The sequence below is a fragment of the Sparus aurata genome, chromosome 1 (assembly GCF_900880675.1).
Source record: "Sparus aurata chromosome 1, fSpaAur1.1, whole genome shotgun sequence".
Taxonomy (NCBI): Eukaryota; Metazoa; Chordata; class Actinopteri; order Spariformes; family Sparidae; genus Sparus; species Sparus aurata.
Genome location: NC_044187.1, coordinates 35,100,347 through 35,114,510, shown reverse-complemented (window position 1 = coordinate 35,114,510; position 14,164 = coordinate 35,100,347). Strand labels below are relative to the sequence as shown.

Genomic DNA, 14,164 nt, shown 5'->3' with positions numbered 1-14,164 from the left:
AGGCCTGAGTCCGGACAACAGTGTATTGGAGGCCTTTGGACACGAAGTGGCAGAAGTAGGAGCTTCTGCCCAAAAGCTGTGAGTCCCTAACCAATACACTACTAGCTGCCAGCTGAGACAAACCCTGAAGCCAGAGAAAGGGAATTGTGTGTCTGTAGAGCAGACTGCTGGTCATCCCCTGTGTTCCAGGTCCACGGGTGTCGCTGGGAGCTGTTCAGCCGAGGTGGAGGTCGGACGAAGGATGGGAGCAGTGAGATCTTTAGGTAAACAGGCGCTTACCTGTTTACAGGCGCTTACCTGTTTACCAAAATCTGACATTTGTTTTTCTAGCAGTTTTTAGACAGAGCACCAAGCCACCAATTTGCCCGTCCTTTTGGCGGCTCGGTCCGCGGTTTTAGACAGAGGCCGGCAAATTGGGGGTCTGTTTTGGTCCGCCTCGCCTGCTATCTAAAAACGAGGCGGCAATGTGCCAGCCTCTGCGTGAGGTGGGCGGAGGTGTCAATGACTTGCACTGTAGTGCGACCCACAGCCGGGAGTTTTAAAACCAAGAAACAGCTGATCACAGCAGTCAGTCCATCATTTCATCCATGGACATTAAGATGAGCAACTGGACAGCCGCTGAGATCCAGGAGATGCTAGCGTCTCCTCAGTCTCTGTAGCTGTTTGGTTGGGTTAGCTTGTCGTTGTGCTGGCAAGCTAAGGACGGTCGCTACTTTCAAATTAAAAGCCCCCCGCTAAGAACCCAGTTCTAATGGGGTGCAATGTAAAGCTCTTATTTTGAAGACAACTTCTTTGTCACTGTTCACAGCCCAACTTGGAGCTTCACGTCACGTCACATGTTTACGCCTACCTCAGAGGCGGCTTTTGGAAAAGGAGGAAAATTACGTCTCGGTTTTAGAAAGACAGGCCGGCACATTGCCATCCTTACCTTGGAGCAAATGTGCTGCCTTTATATCTAAAAAGGGCTTCTGTTTCACTTTCAGATTGAGTGCATCACATGCAGAATGTGGTTTCACTTGCGTGTGTTGGTCATCCCTCGACTGAGGGGGACTACTTTTGCAAAGGCTGTAAGAGCCTACAATATTTTTCAGTCTGCCAATAAAAATGTGCAGCATACACACATAATTGTATCTGTTCTATGAAGTTTTAATTAATTGAATGATGCTGAGTTAATATCATTGTGTTTTATGCTCAAGCCCAAGGGTTGATCGCTGTATGTGGCTGAGAACTAAAAAGAAACATTTACTCACACTGAAATAGACTAAAATATGATTAGTACAATATTATATATTTTTTTTATTATTATTTTACTGATTTTAAGTCCAGGCTGCTGCTATGTGTTAAATGTGGCTACTTTTTGTACATTTTCACAAACACAGGGAGGATTTAAGGAGATCTACATATATAGTTCTGTATTGCTGCTGTTTCTATTTATTGTAGGATTATTCTGTCATTTCATAAATGCACCAAAACATGGCATCTTAGAAATGCAGAAAGACCCTTATACTGTAAGCATAAGTAGGCCACTGCAGAGTTGCCACATCATGTGAAATCTAAATAAATGCTCATTTAGACCTATTAATACACCTGATAGGTTAAGTTAGACTTCTGGGCTGCGTTACCTTCATTATAAGACACAAATGTGTTTTGTGACCCAAGACAGATTTTTTGGGGCCAGGGATGGACAAAATGGCCCTTTGACGGTACAGGTTGCATCTGCCCTAACTTCTGGTGAGGAGTCAACTTCTCCCTTCTGACATTCATCTCTACATCTTGAGATACATGCGTAGACTTTGCTATGAACCATGATCGGTGGTCAGTACAGTCAGAAATACAGTCTAGACATTGTTGATGTGGTAAATGACTATTATAGCTAATGGTACATTGTGTTAGCTAATCGTGTTAAAAGGCTAATTGATTACAAAACCTTTGTGCAATTATGTTAGCACAGCTGAAAACTGGCCTTCCTTTGAGTTAGTTGAGTATCTGGAGCATTAGCATTTGTGGGTTCGATTATATTCTCAAAATGGCAAGAAAAAGAGAACTTAGTTCTGAAACACGACAATCTATTGTTGTTCTGAGAAATGAAGGCTATTCTATGTGAGAAATTGCCAAGACACTGAAGATTTCCAACAACTACGTGAACTACTCCCTTCAGACAACAGCACAAACGGGCCCTAACCAGAATAAAAAGAAGTTTGAGGCCCCGGTGCACAACTAAGCATCAGGACAAGTGCATTAGAGTCTGTAGTTTGAGAAATAGACGCCTCAACTGGCAGCTTCATTAAATGGTAGCTGCAAAATACCAGTCTCAACATCCACAGTGAAGAGGCGACTCCGGAGTGCTGGCCTTCTAGGCAGAGTGGCAAAGAAAAAGCCATTTCTGAGACTGGCCAATAAAAGGAAAAGATTAAGATGGGCAAACACAGGACAGAGGAAGATTGGAAAAAAGTGTTTTGGACAGATGAATCTAACTTTGAGGTGTTGACCACAACTCTATTTTGCAACGCATTGCCATATACTCCTATATTGGACAGCACTGGGGAACAATAGTCTGTATAGGGGGGAAGAAGAAAGAAAGAAGGGGGAGAAGGGAAAAGAAGAAGGAATTAAGGAAAAGATAGGAAAAATTGAGAAATTGAGAGAAATTAAGTAAGGTGAGTTATTAGTGTCTCTGCTGCCCATCACAAGTTATTGGACACTGTTTTCTACATTATTTTCAGAAATATGACCAAACATGACACTTAACTGGAGTATGGCAGGAAGCTGTGGACCCAAAGTTTGCCGGTTTGGTCCCCGACTGGAACATGTTACTACCCCAAATTGCCAAGTGTTATAAATCTATTAAATATCACTTAATTAGTGATACAAATTGGATAGGGGCTTCTTGTGAATGTCAGCCAGCCAAATAACTTCATTGTGTTGTTTAATGCTTACATTATGTCAAAATGTTATTACTAATGAAATAATAAACTTTATAAAGCAATGTAAAAAAACATTTGTAAAAATCACCACAGCTAGACACTTAATTTTGGTTAGACTATATTTTAAATTTCTGAGCAGTAAATACATGTATTGAAAGTACTGCAACAATGTAATTGTGAATGATTAGTTTGCATGCTTTTATGTAATGTGGAACTATTTGAAATACTGTTCTGTTCCTTTGTTGTGTTGTCATTACACAGGGTTTGCAAATAGCTTACGTTTGCTGACTTTTATGGTAGAAATAAGGGAAAGATACTTCTGTAGAAATATAGCAAATGTATTATAAAATTCACACCTTAATACTCCCTCTCACACACACCTAAAACCACAGCACACAGACGAAGAAATAAATTAAACAAGTATCAAGTATGCAAAATAAATAAAATATATAAATGATAATAAATGAACTAAAAGAAGATAAATAAGGCTAGGAAACTATTAGAACAATACTAAAATAAGACAAGACATTTAGACTTTTTACATTATGTTCACAGAGACAAAGAATGTCACAAATCTATTTTTTTTTTCTCCACCACCCATTGCTCAACTGGCATGTTGGCTTTTTGAGGACAGTATGTGTCCATAATACTGTCTGTGACCAGTGTCCTTATCGCGGGGCTGCTGGCACTGACTGCATTTATTTTTATCAACTGTCCGGGTGTAAGTCCTGCGGGCAGGTGGTGCAGAGTGAAGCAGGCCAGAAGGAATGATCTGTTGGGCTCCAGGTAATTGTGCTTGAAATATAAGTGGAGCAATGACAGGGCTAGGGTTCAGGACAACAGGCAGATGTAGATGGAGTTGCCAGCTGAGGGAATAACTGCCCCTGAGCTGCACACCTGCTGTACTGTGGGGCAAGTGGTACTGATGCTGGGGTCCAGGGCGTGGGGGTGCAGCTGTGGGGCGCACCTGTACAGGTGGGAGAGGCGCAGGAGCAACTGGATTAGAGGCAGGTGAGTTGACCCCTTGAGGCAGAATACTACTGCACTGCCTCTTCAGTCTTTTGTTGTGCCATTCAACCAGTGTTGTGTGACTGATCTCACACAACTGCAGAGTAGTGCTCTGCATTACTGTGGCATCACCCAGGACCAGCTGCCTGATCTTTCTGTAGTCGGTGAGTCCATCTTGTAACTGCCCTGTTTTTTGGGGCTGTAGTGAATGCTACACAGTGTGTCACAGATGGACTCTACTAGGCAACGACAGCCTGGCCACTGGGCGGGGGATCCCGAAGACACCAATGAGCAACGCGTTGTGCTCTCCACACCTGGTGTAACTTCAGGTCTCTTTTTTGAACACCCGAGGTGTCCTGTTGTCAGACGCACCTGGTGCCACGCAGCATTCTCCACTCTTTACTGGTCATATGGCAGGAGGTTCTGCCAAAGGGCTATAATTGTACTGGACTGCTGGTTGCTGAGTGTTTGGCCAGCTTCAGTCCTAAGCCCCACCAAGTACTCTGCCAGGCTATCCACTCAGTCCACCCCTGGGATACCGTGGTCATCAACAGCCAGCTGGAAAATATAGTACATCAAAATCAATATCACAGGCAGAAAAGTAACACATCTGTCACTGTCTAACTAGTCATGAAATAACTTAACAGCTGTTCCTTAGGTGCTGCTTGAGTCATGGCAGGTGCCCCAGAGGGACCAGTGGTTTGAGTGGAAAGAGTATTTGGTAGGATGGTGATGTAGGGAGGGGCAGCAGCTGTGTTGGGGGGCACCTGACGGGCTACGGAACGTGGTGTTGTGCTCATACAATATCTATTAAATAAACAAATAATACGATGACAAGCAAAACAAAAAGACCACTGACAATGTTCTTTTTTTGACACAACATTTATTACTAGCTGTTGTTCAGGTAGCTGGACAAAATGGTTGTGAGGGTGGTGGGGAGATGAGGGACAGAGGCTGAGCTGGTGGCTGAGGACTTTCTGGTCAGCAAATTGAAAGCCTGAAATAAAAATTCACACTACTCCACGTAGAAAGTAAAGCAGATGATATGTCACACAAAAAAACACTTACCAGCTACTGTTGAGGTGCCGCAAGGGTGATGGGTGGTGAAGGAAAGGGACGAGCAGTTGCAGCAGGTGATGCAGGACCAGCAGAGGTCTGCAGAGAGGTGGGAGGAATGTGGACTGAGCTGGTGGTGACAGATGAGGGGTCAGAGGACAGGACCAGTACTTCAGCTGTTGGGTCAAAGCCAGTGTCTTCAAAGCCCTCATCTTCCAGCTCTTCCTCGGTGCCGACATCCTCCAGCATCTGATCAGTCTCCTCTGAGTCAGAATGAACATCCTGTACACTGTAAAAAAAAAAAAAATTGTTTTTACGGTCAAACACCGGCAGCTGTGGTTGCCAGAACTTCACCGTGAAAATTACAGAAAGACATTTTCTACTATTACAGTAAATGAGCACTAATATTGCTGATTCTACAGTTAAGAATGGTGTTTAATTTCACATTTTACTGTAAGAGTTAATGTTTTTACCATTGAAAAACACCTTGTTTTGCCCTAAATTTAGCATGAAAATACTATATGAAATAAAGTTTGTGCCATGAAATATGAAGGGTTTTAACTGTAAAATGAACAGTCTAAATGATAAAATACAAACATACTCTGTAAACATGTCCATAAATTACTGCAAAAATAAAGGTTTTGTCAGTATTTTCTTACGGTAAAACACCGGCAGCTGCGGTTGCCAGAACTTGACCGTAAAAATTATGGTCAGATATTTTATACTATTACGGTAAATGAGCACTAGTATTGCTGATTCTACGGTTAAGAATAGCATTTGATTCCACATTTTACCGTAAGAATAAATGTTTTTACCATTGAAAAACACCTTGTTTTGCCCCAAAATTAGCATGAAAATACTATATTAAACAAAGTTTGTGCCGTGAAATATTAAGAGTTTTAACTGTAAAATCACAGTCTAAATGATAAAATACAAACATACTCTGTAAACATGTCTATAAATTACTGCAAAAATAAATGTTTTGTTAGTCATTTTTGACAGTAACACACCGGCAGCTGCAGTTGCCAGAACTTGAACGCAAAAATAATGGTTAGACATTTTATACTATAACCGTAAAAGAGCACAAGTACTGCCGATTTACGGTTAATAATTGTGTTCGAGTCCAGAAGTTTATGTAAAACTAAAGGTTTTTACCCCTGAAAAAAATATTGTTTTGTTAAATTACAAGACATTTAATACCATTACAGTAAAAAGTGTATTAGTACTGCTGATTTTACAGATAAAAACATCATAGTTGAAAATACCATAATACTATAAAGATTTAAGATTGAATGGTAGAAGTAAAAAGTAAAATATGTACATACTGTCCATAAAACAACCACAAAAAATAATCAAACTTCTTTTTTTTTATAGAACATTTTCATTTAATGAAAATTATCTGTGAGGCTGTGTACATCAAGAATAAGAACTTCCAACACACATTCCCCTTTAAGCTATAGTGCCTATAGTAACTATCACATATAAACTGTTGACATTCCCACGCTGGCGAACAGCATTTTAACATTATTTTAATATCATCCCCGGTCTATCAAAACACGGGAAAGACTTCTAAATCACATCACATCATCAATCACATTCATCCCTTAGTAAACAGCGGGACCTGCCCAGCAACAGGCGTTGTTTCCCGAAGGGACAATATGAGGTAGAGCCGTAAGGGAGGAATAAACAGGTCGCGGTAGTGTTTTCCACATATAAATTCCCACTTTTTTCCTTATGAGTAAACAAAGGCGCTATACATACAACACCATCATGGTAAGCAACAAAGACATTGTGTAAGTTTTAGATGCTGAGGTTGTTTGTTTGGACAGTGTTTTTGTGATCACTCACAATTCCTTTAGGGGTCGACAGAAGTTATGTACTATAGCTTTAAGTCTTACATTAATAATCTCAAGAAACACTATAACTGTAAGGACATTTGAACTTAATCCTGGATCTAAAAAGATTACCACAAGTGGGTAGACAGTTTTCAGAAAACATGGCATAACATCTACTGCAGTAAAGCGGAAAATGTACAAAGTGAAATCTAGTGCAATGAACAAAGTACCACACAATTCACCTAGTAAAAATTTACAGCAACTTTGAAAAGTTTTGGTGCAGTTTTAACAACAATATTATCTGCAGTGTATGTTACATTCAGTATACCTTCATCACATGACTCCAAACATTGCGGGAAGGTCTAGGTCCACTCATGGTCTGCAAGGTCTGAGATGAGAGTGAGGACTCTTGGATTGACTGAGATCACCTTCTTCTTCTTCTTGTGCTCGACCTTGGTGCCTCTCTCAGGATTAATAGAAAAGAAACACCTTGATGAAACAAAGAAAGGAAAAAAATATCTTAGGTGTCTAATCAAATACATCGTATTTTTAATATCTTGAGAAAGAAATTTGTACCTTTGGAGGAACTCCAGTGTTGACCGCAATTCCACTGGGTAGTGTATGTTAAAATAGTAGTAACTGCCGAACAGAAGGCAGATGGCGGATGTGAAGGAAGTGATGTGGTCGTTGACAACCTTTTGGTCAATGCTCAACATGAATATGTCAGCGGCAAAGCAGAGACCCTGAGAAAAAACAACATGAACAAAAAAATAAAATTGAATAACAAGGTCATCAATGTCAGCAATTAAAGCAAATACAATGGTTATTACATTCTACTACATTCTAAACTTGGTTCACTTTACGTACCACACACAATGAGGCAGGGTGTTGCTGGCACATTCTCCATCTGAACCTCCTCAGCAAGGCTGGTCTTCTCAACGTAATGGAACAGATGTTCTTCTTTCTCACCAAAATGAGCCAGTAAAAGAAGTGCCATCTCTGTCAGTTCCTCTGAGCAACCACTGGACTTTCTTCTTTCAGTTTGAAGCTTGAGGAGAGAATCCAGGACTGGTTTGCGTTTTTGTGCAGACACAGTTTTGAGAAAGTTTAAGAGGCGCCTCCCCTTTTTGTCCACATTTGCAAAGAAGGCCTCAATCAGTTTTACACCAGTAAGATGCTCGAGGTGTCCTTCCATACCAGCTTCATGAAACAAAAAAGGCCATTCTTGGCATAGCTCCTGGATGCTTGTACCTTTGTTGATGTCTTTTCGCTGCGTGTGATAGGTGGACTTGACTAATTCTTTGACATACTCAGCAGTGTAGTTCTTCTCTTTAAACATCTTCTTAATTTCTTTTTTTTCATGCTGACTCTCCACAGTTTCAGGAAGTGGCAAATATTTTGGCTCCCAGTTGACACAGCCATATGTGTCTTGAACACTAGCTTTTTGTTCAGCGGGTATTTCATCAGTGTCCACATCTGATTCTGCCTTGCGTTTCGTTATCTTTGGTGTGTCTGGTCGTTTGACATTTTAAATTCTTGACTGGAGTTGCTTTACCAGGGAATGAAATCCAAGTCCAATAACATCACCATCAATCACATCTTCACGTGACTTTGGATACTTAGCCACCATTCTTCTTGCTATCTCTGTAGTGTTGCGTTTGGTTGGATTCTTACAAATCTTCATCATTTCAGAAACCATAATCCTTACCATTTCTCTACGTAGTCGTGCACTTGGCCTTTTTTGTCTTTCCAAAGTCTGCATTAACTCTTCAGGGAACTTCTGCCATGGTATCTGAAAACTGTCTACCCAGTTTGGCACAAATGGGGAGCAGCTTACTGAGGATGATGAGGTAGCTGTGGATGACGCTGGTGAAGACTGGGACAGGACCGAAGTTGGAGAGGATTGAACAGACAGTGGAGAAGAACACACAAAGTTTGAAGTTGAAGCAGTTGAGTCTGTGAAAGAGCAAAAAATGAAATTTGAAAGCATTAAATATTGAATGTTTTGGTACTCTGTGAAATAATGTAGTGTATCAATAAATACATATAAAGATATTACAGCTGCACAACATGGTCAATAATGAATACTGCAATTATTGTTATTATTTGGACAGCCAAAATCCACTTAATCAAGTTCTCATTATGCATAAACACAAGCAGATACATGTACTGTGGTTTTTACTGTTACTGCAGTCTTTTAATCCTGTGCATAGAGATTATATACTTTTAGGTAACAGTTATTGTAGTTGTAGTTTCTTTTCTAAGCACAGGACACTGTCTCCTGCCCAGGGACTACAGATGGAAATCACCTCATAGTTAACTCTGTTGGAGCAAAGAAGCTTACAACAGTTTTTTTTTCAATACACTCACCATTTTGGACCCATGCATTAACCAGTCTTCTGGCTTGTATGGGCTTTAATACTGGCAGTAAGTCTCCTTCTGTGATGTACTTTAGATCATCTGTGGTGGTTGCGCCAAGTGCTTCCAAAGTATCCTCTATCGACTTCACAACTTCATCTGGAAGATCTGGAAGCACTGCTGCAATTGCATCACTTATCTTCTTTGGAATTTGAGTTTCCGTCATATCTGTTGAGATACAGAAACCTAAAACAGGTTGATCTCTGACCCACTAACATTAAAGCATTTATTCTGACAAGACACTGTGCTTCAATGGGACAAACTGGTATCCATTTTTTGTGTACGATGACAATGGCCCCATGTCAATCAGCTTACTAATGTGTCTGCATTCTAATCTTCCTCCAATCTTCTTGTTTACCAAGTACAAGTGGTACTGTGGAAGAAATTGTCCTTCATACACTCTCATCAGAAAATGAAGTGCAGAATCATCTTTCACAAAAATGAGGATGAGTTCACCAAACTCCACAGACTCATCATTCCTAATGACTACAAATTGGCCCTTCCTGTAAGTTATCCCGTTATACTGCAAATCAACAGGAATCCTTGTGTTTCTTTCAGTGAAGCCAAAATGTAGGACTGCACCTTTAACTTCCTCACTGTAAAGTTCGGAATAAAACGGTGAGCCATCTTTTATTTGCAAGGTTGGGGAAGTCACTGTTCCAGCAGAAAGAAAGGCCTGAAACATCTGGTGCCTCTCTGAAAGAGTCGAACACAGATTTTTGAAATTCTTCAGATGCCTGGTGCATCTTTTGAAGTAACTATGTTTGCTCTCAAAACGCATAGTCCATAGCCTGATGAGGGGGCCAAATTTCAGGATCAGACCTGGATAGTGCCGTAAATAATGATGTTTAGGTCTTAACTTGATATCTGGAAACAGTGCCTTCCTGGTTTCCAAATATTCTTGGATGAGAACATCCAGATATGCGACCTGAGGCTTGGAAATTTGCTGAGCACAAATCAGGTCAACAATGTCCTTAAGCTGCAAAGTTAACTGCCACACATCATCTTGTGCGTCCTGCACCATGTCTCCAATTAACAGAGGCAGCAGTCTCAAGAAGTTCCAATTTTGTACAGCTTGTCCACTAAGTTTCAGTGTTTTAGGACTGACCGCACAAGGTTTGGAACAAGCATCTGCTGCTATGTATTTGAACTGTTTGATGCGTCTGTTCAAACTTGTGTACGTGAACCATTTCTTTTTGTGGATGAAGGATTTTGAGATAAAGAGCAACATCGTATGAGAGTACACCCTCAAAGATATCATGGCCCAGACAAGGGGGCATGCCTGGTGAACAAACATTAAAGTTCTGTAGCGTATTAAACACTGACCTGAACTTTATCCCTTGTACTTCTGTCACATCCTCCTGGCTGGATTAGCACCCTGAAATTCAGTCCGAGTGATCAGACAATATCTACAGAAGTACGTAGAGGAACTGAAATTTTCCGTAAAACCACCAATGCAGTGAGAGCCCAAGTTGTCTCCAGCAATGCAGTACAGTGCTCCTTTCACAACAGATTCATCTTCCATTGTTATTCCATTCTCCCCTAGTAGTTTCAAGTCAGCCAGCAGTTCTGAAAAAACCTTGGCATGGCCAAATTCCTTAAAGTCCTTCTCTCTACACAACAAAACCAGCTGCATATGATCAGTATTTGATCGAACATGGGGGGGCATGTTGAGTAGAGAGAAGTAAACAGCCAAAACCTTGTGCTTTGTTTTTGCAGAGCCTAATGGGTTCACAACCTCAAATGCGTCCTGGTATAAAACCAGCTTGAGACAACTTGGGTTTTCCTGAAAAAATGTGTTGGACATAAACACCTTACCATCATGACAGTCACAGAGAACATCTGTTTTGGAAACATCATTAGGATCCCCTAACATGAGGCCCTGCCAAAACTGGAATCCAGCATACCCTTTAAAGTATTTAGCACAGGAACATAGTAGGCAAATCTCTCTGTCCTGTTCTCATCTCTGCCCAGAAACACTTTTTTGGGCTCAACATATTTGAACATGTCTTTAAAACACTGGGCTCTCGAGTAAGCAGTTCTCATGGGTCCTGTGTGGCAAGCTGTGAACAAGTCAGATTGCTTTATTGTGTCACAGATTTTTACCATGTCTTCATCTGCAACTGACATTTCTCTAAGAAGCAAATTTAATCTATTTAAAGTATATGTCTGTCCCAACTCGTGTATATTCTGTATCTCCTCAACAATGTTTTGAATGGTAGATGCTGGAAGAAGATGCTGTCCCTGTAGTTTTAGGTAAAACATACATACATTTCTGAGATACAAGTCACTGAAATTTGGCCTATCTTTAACAGTGTCTTCAGCATCTGACAAGCTGGCAGCTTCTTGCATGGTAGCACTTGCAGCACTCTGAGTATCTTCGTTAATCGATCCACGAAACACATTTTCCAAACAATGTCTGTGTTTTCTGGACATATGAGAGGTAAAGGAAGATTTTACACTGAATACACGTTTGCATCCTCTCACAGGGCAAGCTACTTGGCGCCCCTCTAATATGTGCTCATTTAAGTGAGCAACCAAAGATTTTACTCCCATACACTGCCGTTCACAAAGTGAAACAGTGCATTTCAATGTTGTCAAAGTTGTATCCCGAGTAAGTGTTGGCATGCTATTATGATGACGATAGAAGTGCGCCTTTAATGCTAAATAACCAGTACACACCTGCTTACAACTTGCTGCAACACACTTGAACATACACCTTGGTTCATTGCGATGCAGTTTGCAATGGACAACAAATGCTTTAACAGACTGAACTGTTTCTGCACATATGTTACAAGAATACATCTTAAATAGACCACACCAACGGTTAGCATGCAGCAATAGCAACCTTGAGGCTTACAGACCTACAGTTAGTTGTGGAAATACACACTTTGCACACAACGGTCTGTTGTTATGTTTTTTTAAACGGAATTAACCAAATGCAATTAAAACATTTAACTGTATGTAACCTTCTGTAAAATGTCCATACCTGGGAAACTGAGGGGAAGCTGTAGTCGAGTAGTCTGTTTGAGATAAAATCTTCTAGGCTAGCCCACAGACCGAGAGTGGATTCGGGGTAAAAAAGAAAAAAACCTTCCCGCTGGTCCTCAGATGTAGTGTGCTGATTGGGCTGTTCAAATTCAGGCGCCTCTCTGTCAAATGATGCAATCCAATGTGTTACAAAAAAAATTGGCTGTGATGAACCGCTGCAACTCCACTGCGCACGTTGGAGGGACAGGGTGAAGTAACCGAAAGTTAATTCATGGTGCGTTCAAGTGCATCTCGTAAATTCAAAAATCTTTACAAAGTCCTCAAATCGCCACGAAGTTTTTTTTTATTTTGGAAAAAATAACAAATTATTTAAAAACAAATCACTTTGCATCAGGGAGGGCGACGCCCTAGCACCCCCTATTGGCCAGCTGCCACTGATTAGATGTAAATGAGAACAATATCCCAGTCGTTTCTACATAGGCAGATTTTAAAAGTTGCAAAAATTACGGTATTGGCTACTGGAAACCTTACGGCATATTTCTGTTATTGCTACAATAGTATATTTAACAGTTATAAACTGTATCCTTTACGAGAAATTAATGCAAATACTGCTGTGTTTGCTGTTAGTAAAATTATGGCAATGGTCTGTTATCGCCGCAACAGAACATACATTTAATAGTTACAAACTGTATCCTTGACGAGACATTAATGCAAAAAATTGCGGTATTGGCTACTGCAAACCTTATGGCATATTCCTGTGATTGTTACAACAGTATGTACATTTTGCTGTTACAAACTGTATCCTTGATTAGACATTAATGCAAAAATTGCGGTATTGGCTACTGGAAACCTTACGGCATATTACCGTGATTGCTACAACAGTATGTACATTTTACTGTTACAAACTGTATCCTTGATGAGACATTAATGCAAAAATTGTAGTATTGGCTACTGGAAACCTTACGACATATTTCTGTTATTGCTACAACAGTATGTACATTTAACAGTTACAAACTGTATCCTTGACAAGACATTAATGCAAAAATTGCGGTATTGGCTACTGAAAACCTTACGGCATATTTCCGTTATTGCTACGACAGTATGTACATTTAACAGTTACAGACTGTATCCTTCACGAGAAATTAATGAAAATATTGCGGTGTCGGCTTTTAGGTAAATTACAGTATATTTCCATTATTGCCACAACAGTATGTACACTTAACAGTTACAAACTGTATCCTTTACAAGAAATGAATGCAAATATTACAGTTTTGGCTGTTGGGAAAATTACGACATGTTTCCGTAATTGCTACAACAGTATGTACATTTAACAGTTACAAACTGTGTCCTTCACGAGAAATTAATGCAAATATTGCAGAATTGGCTACTGAAAACCTTACGGCATATTTCCGTTATTGCTAAGACAGTATGTACATTTAACAGTTAAAATTTGTATTTCTTATGAGAATTGAATTAAAAAAGTGCGGTAATGGCTGCTAGAAAAATTACGGTATATTTCTGTCAAAAACAGTACATGAATTTTATTACAGTAGGGCAATGTATATTTTCTGTAGTAAACATGTAAAAATTACGATTTTCCGAGATTAACTTCTTTACGGTGGTTCATTGTTAAAGAAACGGTTTAAAACCTATTTTTAAGTTACAGTTTTTTACTGTCGTGATTTACATTCTTTTACTGTAAAATCTACGGAGATTTTTTATAGTGTAAGGCCTTTCCTGTCTGGCGGAATAGGTAATCTATACCGATTAGCTCCCCTGGGACAGACAAGACAATAACAGAGAGAGGAAAATTGGCTTTTACAAAATTCATGAAAAGGATTATTCTATTTAATGGATGCAACGGATAGCTTCATCATGATGGAAAGCTAAAACTGATCAGTGTAAACAGCAGGTGGCTGAAAAGAGGGGAGG

At 40.1% G+C, this 14,164-nt stretch overlaps 1 long non-coding RNA gene across 2 annotated transcripts; it reads right to left on the bottom strand.

Annotated features, from left to right (window-relative positions):
• Window positions 1-3,480: 3,480 nt before the first annotated feature.
• On the bottom strand, window positions 3,481-12,376 carry LOC115579800 (uncharacterized). 2 transcript variants are annotated; one of them, XR_003983741.1, is made up of 8 exons: window positions 12,231-12,376; window positions 10,568-10,619; window positions 9,194-9,409; window positions 7,691-8,779; window positions 7,400-7,566; window positions 7,152-7,312; window positions 5,001-5,277; window positions 3,481-4,490 (listed from the first exon to the last, which is right to left on the bottom strand). It is a non-coding gene; the product is annotated as an uncharacterized LOC115579800 (long non-coding RNA). The 2 variants fall into 2 exon arrangements; XR_003983740.1 differs by lacking the exon at window positions 12,231-12,376 and having other exon boundaries at window positions 10,568-11,653.
• Between the last annotated feature and the right edge of the window lie 1,788 nt (window positions 12,377-14,164).